Genomic DNA, 13,130 nt, shown 5'->3' with positions numbered 1-13,130 from the left:
AGGACAAGGAGTGACCCATCATAGTATAAACTCACTCTATTTATTTTGTGATTAGCAATTTAGTTTCAACCAAAAACAAACAATTCAAAACAATGCACAATAACATTACTCTTACTTGTTGAATTTTAATGGCTCTTTCATTTTGTCATTGTGTTTGTGCCTAACTCATAAATTAGTTTTGGATTTATAGTAATTTTTGAGCTGGGAGTTTTTACCCCGTTTTATTTTTATATTATATTTTAGTAATAAAATACCAATGATTAAAGCTGACGTAGAGAAGCCAAAAAAACCTATGTCTCAGTTTCTCAGACGTTCCTTGTTTTCAATGTCCTTGGCAGTCTTAAAGAGGGCTGGTCAGGTATTTTGCAGAATGTGCCTCAACTGGGATTTTGCTAAACTTTTTCTCATGATTAGACTGTGGTTATGCTGTTTCAGAAGGAAGACCACAGAAGTGAAGCGTCATTCTTAACACATCTTATTAAGGGTATAAATTATCAGCGTGACATCACCATTGACGGTTAACTTTGATCATCTGGCTAAGATTGTGAATAAATTACATAGCTCACCTCCTTGACAGCAAAATATTTATATAAATTATTTGGGTTCTTCTGCATGATTTTTTAATAAAAATTTAGAGTATTAATATAAGGAATCCCATATTTCAGAACAACTGAATCGAATATCTAAGAGACAGGCTCGGTCTTCTCAGGAATCCATTTATTATTTACATCTTTTTCGTGATTTGGCTAAACTACCAGTCTGATAACTTCATATCCAACACAGTATCTTATAAAAATTAGATGTTCAGTGAAATTTTATTGAATAAATTAATAAAGTATGACCACCTCAAATTTATTTATATAATGTATGTGTGTTATAAATAAATCTCAGTAATTTTCCTAATCAAAAGGAGGCAGATAATAATATACACATCATGACTCCATTAATATATAGCGACAGAAAGCAGCGTGGGGTCAGCTAAACCGGGATTAACCAGAGAACTCTGGGGTGATGGAACTGGCTAGTATTACATGGATGCTTACCATTCATCAAAGCTTATCAATGGGTGTCTTAAAGTGTAATCACTTAATGAGTTAAATTATACGTCAATAAAGTTGACTTTCAGAAAGTAAAATATGGACCTATTTTCTAAGTTTTCTTATCAGATGACAGAGAAATACTTGAAACTGTGAGAAGAAATGAGATTAGGAAATATTAAAGATGGGTCTAAATTTAATCAATAAAGAGGAGTATATCGGTAGTTGGCCAACAAAATTTATCTTCTCACTTGCCGTAATAATGGAATTTAAAGAAGAATTGTGGCCTTCTATCTAGAGTATACATTTCTAGTTCTCCTCTGTGAGTCATTATACAGTCATGTGATTAAGTCTTCACCAAACAGATCTGGGAAGAATTGACATGTACAGCTTCTGCCTTACTTGCTTAAAAGAAAATTGTTTGCATGGCCCTCCCTAATTTCCTCTTCACGATCACTACAACACAGATGTCCTGTATCCAGCTTTGATAACAGAGATGAAGATATGAATCTAGATACCAGTGAAACTAAACCATTAAAGAAATCTGAATCACTGAATGCCCATGTGGAATAAAGCCTACCAGCCTGTCACCCAGGGGAGGTACAGGTAAGTGAATTAACATTCTTCTTTAAGCCACCGTGTTTTTGGCCTCTTATGAAAGCTTAGACCTTGCTCTAACTGAAACCAGGAAGACCCAGGGCATTTCCTGTGGATGTCATAGAAGGAATAAAGGCAGAGAGCTGTATATGGAGGGCGGTGGGTAGACAGGACTCACTGCATTAGGAAAAGGGATTGAGATAAAGGAATGGAAAATTAGGTTAATGGAATGACCAGACTGTTGACAAACTTGTAATTTATACAGTTCCACTGGGGTTTAGCAATATTATAGAAGAAATGAATGATCATGAACATTGCAGGGATATGTTGAAAGCATTTCTTCAAGAAGATTAATCAGATGTATATAACTAATGGGAGAAAAAAAGATTCTAGTAAAATAAACTGTAGAAATTATTTGGAAATAAAGTGATATGTACTAGGGCCAAGGAAGAGGCCATAAAAATAGAAGAAATGAAAAAGCCAGGATACATCTCGAAGACAAAACTGACGGAATGAGGTGATAGATTCTATAAAGGGATAAAAAAAAATAACTAAGGTACAAAAATTCAGACAATGTTGGTAACTGTTTGGAGAAACAAACAGATAATCTCTGTATAATGAACATTTCAATGCTATTTTCATAGGAGCTAAACTTTTGGATTAATTTCACTAACCTAATCTTTTTAAATGGGTTGCCTGCATGAATTACAGTGTGATTCTGTATCTGAATTTAAATTCAGGATTAAATTCAAATTGTATTTGTTTGCCCTATGTTGTCCTTTTCAAGGAAGCACAGAAGTGCATCGAGCAGTGTAGGGGGAAGATGCCTTCCAAGAAGACAACTCTGCTGGGTCAGTTAATAAACAGACGCTTCCGGGATGTATGGAAGAAAAGGGCTTTCCTCTTGCTCTGAAGAGCCTGCAAAGAGGTGAGGTTTTATGAGAAAACATGGCAAAAGTAAGGGATTGCAAATATTCCGAATGGTCCAGGCATGAAGTGAGTATCTTAGGGAAATGAAACTGAAAAATATTCCTTTTCTTCCAATCTGAGTCCTAAAGCTCTATGTCAGATTCATATTATCCATTATCAGTTTGACAGCAGGCTTCCTTATTCCCTTTCTCCAATCTATCCCTCACATTTCCAATCATGTTACGCTCTATAATGTATATTGGAGCGAGCCCTCCTTGGTTTCCAAACCTCTGAGAGATCCCACCCCCATTGCCTGAAGAATATAGTTCAACATCCTTGCATGGCTGTCAAGGCTTTCTAACCTCTACTCCAAATTATCCCTTATCACCTGCTAACTCATAGCAAACATTACACTCTAGTTCTAAAATACAGCCTGCTGTTTCCTTTCTTTGTTCCCTCCCAGTCTACTCATCCTTTATCCTCACCTTCTGAAAAATCCACTCATCTCTAAAGGTTCAGATTAAATAGCACTTCTTTCTAGATCTTCTTATACTACATTTTTAATGTGATTTATCACCTTCTTCATTTATTATATTTAGTTGGTTGCATGACATTTTTCTGTGAAGAACTAATTTATAATGCTCAAATCTGAAACTTTGTAAAATGTTTCTTTTTGGTTTTCTATATGCTTCCTCCCATCCTCTTAAATGAAGCACAAAAAACCTTTGCACTAAGAGAATAAACCACACGCATTTATACAAATAAGTTGATATAATTGTTTCACTTTCCTAACCATTTAACTGGAGATTTAAAAGAAAAAAACCTTACACGAATTTACTAAATGACGTTTCCTTTTTACTTAATAGTAGACATGGCAATTTTCTGACAACTTCTCATACCAATTTGTAGGTGATGATAATTTTAAAAAGATGACCCTCCTAATATTGTCTTGCTTGGCATATTCACAATACAGAGAATGCAAATTGTCATTCTAAGAACAGAATAAAAACAAAGTAATATCAACTACAGTAAAAATAAAATTTTTGTTCAGAATTTTTCTGAAAAGGAGTGACAGAAAACCCAAACTAATCTCATTTGAGCAAAAAAAAAAATTAAAAAAGCATTTTATAAGAAATATATTGGCTCAAAAATTGAACAAAGACACTGGTCTAGCCACAGATATAGCTTGATTCAGGTCTCAAATGACATGGTGGAACGCTGTCTCTTGCTTTGTATTCTTCAATTGGCTTTAATCTCAGACTCCAATCTGTAATCTCTGTTGGCTTAATTCAGCAAATATCTTTTGAATGACTATTGTATAGCAGGTGGTTTGTGTGTGTGTGTGTGTGTGTGTGTGTGTGTGTGTGTGTGTGTGTGTGTGTGTGTGTGTGTGTGTGTGTGTCTATTTAGTGAAAAGGTGAAAAATAGCTCAGGGTAAGGGGCAGAAAGTGATGAGAAAAGGTATTTTCGATAGTTGCCAGGCAAGGTTGTCATGGAAAAGAACCTCTAATGAAAAGATGTTTGGACTAAGACCGAAATGCAGTCAAGAGAGGAGCTGTGGGGTGATCTCTATGGAGAGCCTTCCAAGAAGAGGGAAACCCAGGCAAGGATTCTGAAGCTCGAATATGCCTGATATGATTGCGGAAGACCGAACAAGTCAGTGCAGCTACAGCAGAAAAGAGCAAGGGGAGAGTGCAAGGCAATGATGCCAGAAAGGTAATTAGGTGACACAATAATCTAGAGCCATTAAGGTCATTATAAGAATGTTTGCTTTTACTCTAATGAGACCCAAAACTACCAGACGGTTTTGAGCGCAGACTGGAATGACTGATAGCATTTTAACAAGAGCATTCCTTGTGAAGTTCAGGATCAAAGAATCAAAACTCTGAAGTCAAAAGTGGAGAGTGTCCTTGTCACAGAGAGCTCAATGTAAATTACAGACAGTGAGGTTCCTGGTCAGTGAACCACCTGACTTACATCATCTACACTTTTTTAAACGAATCATTGGGCCCACAGAAGGGGATGGAAGGTGACTGCACAGACTGTCTCAGTCAGGGTTATGCCCTGCACTTTGTTTCTGGTGGTTGAGGTAGCATCACCTGATATTCACAGAAAATATATAAAATATGGAAGTCACTGAATTGATTAATAAATTGATGGAGATGTTGGAGGAAAGAGTCAGTGAACTTGAAAATAGATCAATATAAATGATCTAAATTGAAAAAGAGGAAAGTAAATGAATAAAGACAATCAGAGCCTCAGGAACATGATTAGTGATGCCAGTGTATCTAAACGGTGGGTAATTGCAGGATGAAGGGCAGCAGTGAGAGTGGGTCAGCAAAACGTCTTTGGAAATAGAATGGCTAAAAACTTTCAACATGGAGTGTCAGACACAAATTTATAGGTTCAAGAGGCTCACCAAAACCCAAACAAAAATGTGAAGAAAACCACTCCACAGTCAAACTTCTGAAAAGCAAAAATAGAGAGAATATTTGGAAAGCAGCCAAAGAAAAACAACACATTATCTACAAGGGAACCATTATTTAAATGTCTGTAAAATTCTCCTTACAATTGATCTAGACCAGAAAAAAGTGGGGCTTTAATGGCACAATACATAGCCTAACTTGGTGAATATAGTCATGTGCACTTGAAAAGAATGTTTACGGCATAGTTGTGGAGTGCAGTGTTCTGTAAATATCAATTAAGTCTTCTATGTTTTTATTGCTTTTTCTAGGTATATTTTCAACCGCTTACAGAGGGATGTTAAAGTCTACTATGATTGTAAACTTAGGTATTTTACCCTTTAATATTAACAATTTTTGATGCATATGTTCTGAGGCTCTGTCATTAGACAATTTTACATTTATAATGGTTTGGTTTTCTTGATGAATTGCTTTTTGTATCATTATGTCAAGATCCTCTTTTAAAAGAAAAGAAAATAAACTGTCACCCAGAATTCTGTTCAGTAAAAATGTCCTTTAAGAATGAAGGCAAAAGGGCTTCCCTGGTGGCGCAGTGGTTGAGAGTCTGCCTGCCGATGCAGGGGACACGGGTTCGTGCCCCGGTCTGGGAAGATCCCACATACCGCGGAGCGGCTAGGCCCGTGAGCCATGGCCGCTGAGCCTGCGCATCCGGAGCCTGTGCTCCGCAACGGGAGAGGCCACAACGGTGAGAGGCCCGCGTACCGCAAAAAAAAAGAATGAAGGCAAAATATAGACACTAGCAAATTAAAAAAAAAAAAGGAAAACTAAGATCATTTTCGGTTACCACCTACAATCATCCATATAAGCTAGTGCTAATGGCAGTTAAGGCTGAAAGGAAGTGATAGCAGAGGGGAACCATCAGAAATGGTAAATATGTGGGCAAACATAAAAGACTTGGTTTCCTCTTTATTTAAAATTCTTATAACTATTTAAAGCAAAAATTATAACATTTTTGTGGGATTTTCAATGTATATTTGTATAGCACGTAAAGTACAGCCTAAAAGAGAATAGGGTGGTCAGTAAACTCTTATAGTCATAATTTTTTTTAGCAAAAGAAAAGACAGATTTTTATCTATATACATACACAAGAGTTAACAGAAAAACGTTACTCTGGTGGCAATTGTTTGAAATATCACATGAGGTGGTAAAATAGTAGTAGTGACTTGAGACAAAAAGGCTTATAATACATTGTAGTTCCTAGAAAAATTATAAAGCAAACAGGTAACGGGTCAATAGATAAAATAAAATTCTAAAAATCATTCAAATATTTCAAAGGAAGGCATCAAAGAAGAAACACTGTTGGAACTTCCCTGGTGGCACAGTGGTTAAGAATCCACCTGCCAATGCAGGGGACACTGGTTCGATCCCTGGTGCAAGAAGATCCCACATGCCACGGAGTGACTAAGCCCGCGAGCCACAACTACTGAGCACGCGTGCCACAACTACTGAAGCCCACATGCCTAGAGCCTGTGCTCCCCAACAAGAGGAGCCACTGCAATGAGAAGCCTGTGCAACGCAGCGAAGAGTAGCTCCCGCTCGCCGCAACTAGAGAAAGCCCACGCGCAGCAACGAAGACCCAACGCAGCCAAAAATAAATAGATAAAATAAATAAATTTATTAAAAAAAGAGAAGAAACACAGTTAAAAAAACAGAGAACAAACAAATGACAAATTAGAATAAAATGCAATATATAAACAATTATATTATTTTAATAGACTAAATATTCTCATTGAATTCAGCAATTATTAGTGTAGATAAATATAAAAGTATATGCTGTTCGTAAGAAATGTAGTTTAAATACATTTATATCAATCAATTAAAAGTAAATAGATTTTTTAAAAAGGATCAAACAGTGAATTAAAAGTCTCAAGTAGCTACAATAATATCAGATATATTAGGCATCAAGAGAAAAAGTACACAGAGATAAAGAGGGCCAGTTCATAATCACAAAAGGATCAATTCAGCAAGACAAGACAATCATAGGTGGATTTGTCTACTAACAAAGTCTTAGAATATATGAAACAAAAAAATGACAAAGTTATAAATAGGTAATTCCACAACCATAGTAGGAGATATTAATATCCCACTCTCAGTAGGTGATTAAATATCTAGAAAAAAAATAAATAAAACCATAGATGGCTTAATTGATGTTTACAGAGCACTGTGCTCAAAAATGTAAGAAAAAAATTCTTTTGAAATGCACATTGTTATATTCACCAAGACAGACCAATGTATTGGGCCATTAAACTAGTTTCAATAAATTTAAAATAACTGAAATCATAGAGAATGTGTTGTCTGATCACATGAAATTGAATAAGAAATCAATAATTATAAGATTTTAGAGAAATATTTTGAATATTTGGAAATACCTAGAAATTGAACATACTCCTAAATAATACTTGGGTCAAAGAAGAAATTAGAAATAGAAAATATTTTGAACTGCAGTGTAATAAAAACACACCATGTGTGAAATAGAGCTAAACCAGTACTTAGAAGAAAATGTCGGTTCAACATTTGAAAATCCAAAAATGTGATCAATAAATATAATAAATTAAATAAATAAATAAAATTTAAAAATCTTTTTCATCCTTAGCAAACTAGGAATAGATGAAAACATCCTCATGCTGATAAAGAGCAAAATTAGTGATTAAATTATGAATGCTTAACCCTAAATTCACCAATAAGGCCAAGTTTCACACTCACACTATTTCTAGTCAACGTGGGACTGAAGATCCTCACTGTTGCCCTAAGCTGAGGGGGAAAAAAAAGCATTCAGACTGGAAAGGAAGTAAAACAGTATCTATTTGCAGATGGCATGATTGCTTACATAAGAAACTCTAAGAAATTTATCAAGCTGTTTGAACCAATAAGTGAATGTGACATTTTTTAAAGAATTCAGGTTAATAAAAGGAACTATATCTTATATAATAGTAGCAAACAATGAAAATGAAATAAAAATTTATTTACAATGTGCCAAAATAAAATATTTAGGAATAAATTTAACATGAGATATGAAAGATCTCTTCACTGAAAATTACACAAAATCACTGAGATTTTACAAAAAGAAGAAGGACTAAAAAGTGTAGCTATCACTTTGTCCTTAGACTGAAAGTTTTAATACTGCTACCCGGTTACTTCTCCCTTACCTGATCAAATTGATCTATAGATTCACTTTAATCTCAATCAAAATCTCTGAAGGATGTTTCGTAGATGTTGGAAGTTGATTCTAAAATGTGTATGGAAATTAGAAACATATAGAATAACCATAGCAAAGTTTTAAAATGAACACCAAAGTTGGAAGGTTTACACTACCTGATTTCAAAATTACTAGAAGGCTACAGTAATTAACATAATGTAGTATTGGAATTAAGGTAGACATTGTATAAAAGGTACCGAAGAGAGAGCACAGTCATAAATCCTTACATATATAGCCAATTGATTTTGACAAAGGTGCCAAGGCACTTCCATGGGAAAAGAAAAGCTATTTTAACAAATGATGCTGGAAGAACTGGATATCTGCATGGGGAAAAAATTAATGATCGATTTTATTAACACCCTACACAAAAATAAATTCAGAATGGATTCAGACCTAAAGGCAAAAAAATATTGTTTCTAGAAGGAAACGGAGAATAATATATGTGCAAACTTGGAGTGTATTTTTTAGCTAGAATCCCCAAATCATAAATTCTAGAGGAAAATATCCATAAGCTGAAATTCATTAAAATGTTCTTCAAAAGGCAGCATACAAAATTAAATAAGCAAACTACACATTAATATGAAATAAATTATATCCGGAATACATAAAGAACTCTTACAACTTAATAAGACATACAACCTATTAAAAAGTAGGCAAAATATTTAAATGGACGTTTAACAGAAGAAGATATGGATAAATATAATACATGAAAAAGACTAAACATTGTCATTAGAAAAACACTAATTAAACCTTTTCACGTTTATTAAAAATGTCCAAAATTAAAAACAATTACAATGCAAAGCATTGGTCAGGGTCTGGAACAACTGGAATTCTACACATTGTTGGTAAGTTATAAAATGGTACTACTGTCTTAGAAAAGATTGTGGAATTTCCTTACACAGCTGAATATGCATTAACCCTATTACCCAACAATTTAACTCCAGGCACTTATCCAAGAGACAGGAAAATATACATCCACAAAACGATCTGCTCAAAACTATTTACATTAGCTTTATCATAATAGTCAAAAACTGGCATCAATGCAAGTGCTGATCAACAGGAGAGTGGATCAATAAATGCTGGTGTGTTCTTTCAAAGTATTTATATTTGGTAATAAAAACATGGAATAAATGTCATGGATAAATCTCAAGACATAATGCTAAACAAAAGAAGCCAAGCTAAAGAATACATACTCTATAACTCCACTTACGTGAAGTACATATTCTATGATTTCATTTACATGAAGAACAGGCACAATCAGATGCTAGAACAGTAGTTACCGATGAGATACGGAGACTGAATGAAAGAGGTACAAGGGAATATTGGAAAGGTTACACATCTTTACCAGGATGATTCTTAAATAGTTGTATATATTTGTTAAAATTCTCAAGACTTAAATTTTATCTTCATAAAAGAAAAATATATAGGGACTTCCCCGGTGGTCCAGTGGTTAAAACTCTGTGCTTCCAATGCAGGGGGTGCGCGGGTTCAATCCCTGGTCGGGGAACTAAGATCCCACGTGCTGCATGGCGCGGGTAAGAAAAAAAAAATTTTTTTAAATACCATCATCTTTTTTTTACCCATTCACAACTGAGGAGTGGAGGTAGATGTCATTACATGTGAAAGAGGTAGGATCTGTGAAGCTAGAGTGTTAGATTGTTTATCTAGATGACTATTGCAATAACCTAAGGGGCAGACAGAATTTAGGATGGAGAGGAAAAATAAACTAGTTATGTGAGAAGAATTAACTCTTCTGTGTTTAGATTGGGAGCATGAGCGAGAGCTGGGAAATCCACCTCCTTCAGTATCTGACGTTAAGTAGTAATAACAGCCAAAATAATAACAGCTAAAACTTACATGTATTACTATGGGCCAGATGTGTTTCTCAGAACTTTAAATATATTAACTCATTTACAGGAAGTACTCAGTTATGTCTGGTAAAATAAAAATCCACCCTATTTAAAAGTATCCAAATACATTATAGAAGCTAGTTATGCAATTTACAACAGACATTGGTCTTGTTGTGAGACATGCATACCTAATGTATTGCAGTACTAATATATAATAATAGGTGAGGCAACCTATTGCTCTTTTTATATTCAAAATTGAGAATACAACTATATTTCCAAGAATGACTGAAAATAGTAAGAGGCAACCAAATGTCATTTATTTAGTCATTAACCTATATATTGCTATTTGTTCATCACTGATGTTCCCACAGTGCCTGTCATTCTATGAAAACTTGTCTCTAAGATGCTATTAGGGTTTGCACTTTTCTTTCAAGGAGTCTCAGCTATGTCACACACTCTTGGAATTGCATCAGTACACATCCTCCTGTGAATGTGATTTCAATAGTTTGGCATAAATGTTGCTATGGTAAGTTTAAAGAGTTAGCCTGGCCATTGAGACCTTCTTCTTAAGAGGCTTTCATCCAGGAAATAACCTGGGCACACATAGGATCTGGTTTGCTGGAGATACGTCTCTTAGGACATTGTAAAGGAACTTCTAAACATAATTGCCTTATTCAACTTTAAATTTTTAGAATGTCATAAGTAAACTAAATGTCAAAAGTTTTATTTCTCTGAGTTTATCATACCCATCCCTGACTAATTCTGGAAAATCTGACCAATTAAGAGAAAATGCATATGCCACATTGGTGTGACTGAGCCAGCCTAGAATTCTGTATACTTTTCAAAGGAACAATTAAAAATAGTCAACAAATTGCTCCAGTGTTCCTAGAGAAAGAAAGTCCATCTCCAACATTTGGCTCTTGCTTTCACTTTGGTATGGACTATTCTCAGCATTTGCGGCGTTTAAAAGACCATAACTCTGTGTGTCTATGTATCTTTATTATTCTCATATTATACTTTATCTCATGAATGTGTGTGCTCAAAATCTGGTATAAAGGTTAAGTATACATTTAAATCTGTCCCTTTGTTTACTTTCAATACTTAGGTAATATCAAGATGACCTTCATAAACTGCAGAAACTTTAAACAATATGAAGGATGGTAGTTTTTAAAAAAATGTAACCCATCTTTGTGTTCCTGTTTGATCAAAAATAAATAAATAAAACATCAAACACATGTCTCTTAAAGAAGGAACACCAAACGTCCATAGCTAGCTTGAAGAGATTATAATGGGGAATTTAGAAAGAGGAATGACTTTGGGAAGCTTTTACAGCAGAGCCGTTAGCAAACAAAGTCAGAAAGTCAAGCACCTGAATGAACAGCTCAACACGAAATTACTCGCTGAATGCTATCAGAGGCTGTGGTCAAATACCTCTGCTGCAGAGCCAGCTGGTGGATAGAATGATTGAGCGCTGCATACAAATCGATGGCATTCTATGTGTGGGTACCCAGTGAGCGGCTGGCAGCAAGGAAGAGAATGCCCATCACCGGTGCCACTTCTTCCCTTACCTCACATTGGAATTCAGATGGTAGCTGAGAGCCCGAAAAGTGAATTTACTGTTGCAAGAAAGTCAATATTTTACAATAACTCTAGGCAGTGATTTTAAAGGACATTTTGTGCACTCCATTTACTACTTCACACACATGTATACTGTTATTCCTTTGCCAGCCATACCTAGGAGCAGAGTGATTCCATGAGGCTACTTCATTTAAAGCACCGGGTCTTTACAAAGCAAACAAACGGCCTATGTCTCACCAGGAAAACTGAGTTATTAGAAGAAAGTTCTCTGAATTTCAAGAGAGGCTATTTACTTCACTTGTCCGCCCCCGCTCCTCCACCATTTTGCTCTGTTTATGAAAGGATTTTTCATTTTTAATAAAATCTGTCACCAAGTCAAAACCGTCACGTTTACCCTTCCTACAGATGACTTGCCAACGTGATGATGTGAAAATGGACGCAGATATCAGAATGTAAACTTGACTTTTAAAAGTGATATGTTTTGATTAAAGGAAGAGTATATTTATAAATCTCCAATAAAGCGAGTGTCCTTTTCTGAACTAATGTCTTCTTGCTTATTTATAAGTAGAAGTATAACTGTTATTTTTGGTTTCCATAGCATGCTTTTTAAATGAACTTACCTTAAATAAAAGAGACTAAGATGTTTTATATATCATTGTCCTTTATGGCATACACACACAAAAGTAACAAAATATCTGTTCTTCATCATTTCTCGTAACAGGTATTCAGTTACAAAGACAAAGAGAAATGAATACATTTGATGCAGCTCTTAGCAGTGTAAAATCCTTTTGCCTTTTTTTCCCCTTTGCTTCGCAGAATAGAAAGGGGATGAGAGTACCTGTTCACTGCCATAAGGTTCATATTTATGCTGGTGTCAAGGAGTAGCTTCTCTCTACATCTATTTTTTTCATTATTAAAAAAGGCAACTTTGTTGAAATATACTGTCAGCTCTGAGCCTAAAACTCTGAATAGAATGTTATCATGGAGAAAAACACAGGGTGCCTATAGATTAATTTTCAATTTCTTCAGTCACTGCAAAGCACATGACCAGCCATGCAGCCTGCCCACATCTGCAGGGCACTTCATGTCGACCTGAACATTGGAGTTTGAGAAAGGCTCTACAGTTGGGACTTATGTATGTCTTCTCTCCTTTGCACTGTGCATTTAAGTAAAGGGAAAAGTGAAGTTAACCTCACAGTAGAATTTTATTTGTTTGGATAACTGGCAACACAAATCTTTCCCCTAAATTTATGAAATATGAGCTTCACCACCCAGCATCACTGTTACGTGAATGAATTGATGTAAAAGACAACCAAGACGGAAATGAGATCTGAACTACTGCAAAATGCATTTCAAAATGGTTTAGGGGATAGAGGAAGTATTGCGTCAATTTTCTACCCAGCAAAGAAATATGGCATTTACTGTATTTACATACAAAATCCAAGCACCTGTGCGGGGAGGGGGAGGGGATTCAAGAATG

The sequence above is a fragment of the Lagenorhynchus albirostris genome, chromosome 18, assembly GCF_949774975.1.
Source record: "Lagenorhynchus albirostris chromosome 18, mLagAlb1.1, whole genome shotgun sequence".
Classification (NCBI taxonomy): Eukaryota; Metazoa; Chordata; class Mammalia; order Artiodactyla; family Delphinidae; genus Lagenorhynchus; species Lagenorhynchus albirostris.
The sequence above is the reverse complement of the archived record's forward strand: the minus strand, read 5'-3'. Positions refer to the sequence as shown.